Raw genomic sequence first — 2,366 nt, forward strand, 5'->3', positions numbered from 1 at the left:
TCTCTGCGACCTCTTTGGATTCGAGGCACTTAGGATTTTTAATAAACCAATCTTGTAATACTTGTGCTTTAATTAACTCTGGGTTGAACTTGTTCCACCATTTAATTCTTATGCTCCGAACGATCCAGAAGATGTTGGAATTTGGAACTGATAATTCTTTTTTGAAAGTCCATGAAGTAATCCATGAAATTCCAAAAGTAGCATGAAAAGCTAATACCTTTAGATGATCTGGTATATTAATTCTTGAGCTAAATGATTCAAAAGCTATTGCTGCGAAATCTGGATAAATATTGCTTTCTGGGCCCCATTCATGGAACCATTTAATAAACCATAATGGGAATTTAAGGGCGAAGTCTTTCTTAAACCAGATGAACCAAGAATGATCAAATGGCTGATAATATAACATATTGGACCAGGCGTCCATGTAATCATAATAAGAGTAATTCTGGGGAGTAAAACGTCTAGTGAAGCTCCTGGTATGAGAAGGATGAGCCTTCCAATCAGAAGGTGATAAAATTTTTAAAATTTTAAATTTTGAAAAAATAATTTTATTTTTATCATTCTTATCAAAAGTATGAGTTATATCAATGGACTCAGTATCCACTAAAATAAACTCATAAAATAATCTGGACTTTTCTGGGTGAGAGGGTAAGTAATGAAAACCTTGAGGGAAGAATTTGGAAGTAATTTGTAGTAATGATCCATTGGAATTAAATTCTGGCTCTAAAAGAAAAAGAATCTTTTTGTAATCTTTTTCCATAAAAGGACAGGATAATGAATCAGGGGGAGTGTAGAAGGGTAATTTTTCTGGGTTTTTTGAAGGGGTATTTAATGAGGATGGAGTGTTTAAAGAAAAAGTTAATGGCGAAATTAATTTTGAATTTAATGATGGCCTAATACCTCTAGGTGATGAAGAGGGATAAAAAGCTGGTAAGGCTAAAGGGGTTAATGGGGTGAATTTATTTTGGGTCGATAATGAAGTAGAAGCCGCTGAATTCTGTAATGCTTGTTTTGCTGTAATAACTTTTTTGGACTCCTCAAGAGGAGGGCCATAACTGTCTTTTTTACTCATTTTCCCTGTAAAAATTCTCTAGTAAGATAATCTGGTAATGAATTCTTTTCTCCTTTAATGTGTTCTATATCAAAATCAAAACATGATAATAATGCTTGCCATCTGGCAAAAATATGTTTGGAAACTAGATTTTTAACATCCTTTTGTAAAACTTCTTTTGCAGCCTTACAATCAGATCTTAATAAAAACTTCTTTGAAAATAAATCATCTTGAAATTTAGTAATACATAAAACAATAGCTAAAACTTCTTTTTTAATAGTACTATAATTTAGTTGTGCCGGATTCCAGGTTCCAGAATAATACCTAACCACTTGTTCTAAGGATGACTCAGGTAATTTTTGTTTTAATATTCCTCCAAATCCTAAATCAGAGGAATCAGTTTCTACTATAAGAAAGGCTTGGGGATCTGGGATTCCTAAGCAGGGTAGTCTTTTAACCAATTGTTTAATTTGTCTAATACTCTGACTCATGGTTTCATCCCATGGGGGAGGGTTCTTCTTAAGTCTTTTAAACAAAGGTAGACAAATGATTCTAATGTTGGGAATAAAGTCAGCCACATAATTTACACATCCTAAAAATCTTTGTAATTGGGTTTTATCTTTTAATTCATCTGGGAATTTATCCCCAAATTCTATAGCTCTACTAATGGGAGTAATAGTACCCTGATATATGTTAAAGCCTAAAAATCTCACATTAACTTGGAATAGTTTCATTTTTCTAGCTGATAAAACTAATCCATTGTTTTTAATGATTTCAAAGAATTTTTCTAAGTGATCAAAATGTTCATTTAGAGATTTAGAAAAAACTAATATGTCATCTAAATAGACAATAGAAAATTCTTGGTAATCATTTAATATATCATTCATAATATGTTGGAATTCACTGGGAGCATTTTTTAAACCCAGAGGCATTACATTCCATTCGTAATGACCGAAGGGAACTACAAAAGCAGTTTTGTACTTATCTTTTTCTTCTAATTGAATTTGATAATATCCTGACTTTAAGTCAAATTTAGAAAATATAATTGAATTAGATAATCGTCCTATTAAATCTTTTTTATTAGGGATGGGATATCTAATCCATTGAAGCACTTTATTTAAAGGTTTATAATTAATAACTAATCTGGGAGCACCTCTTTCTAATTCTCCTGGATTATTAACATAAAATCCTGTACAACTCCACGGAGATTTACTTGGCCTAATTAATTTTTTATCTAAATAATCTTTAATTTCTTTTTTACAATACTCTAGATATTGCTGATTCATTTGAATTGGTCTTGCCTTTGTGGGTATAG

Source organism: Trifolium pratense, linkage group LG1 (assembly GCF_020283565.1).
Source record: "Trifolium pratense cultivar HEN17-A07 linkage group LG1, ARS_RC_1.1, whole genome shotgun sequence".
Classification (NCBI taxonomy): Eukaryota; Viridiplantae; Streptophyta; class Magnoliopsida; order Fabales; family Fabaceae; genus Trifolium; species Trifolium pratense.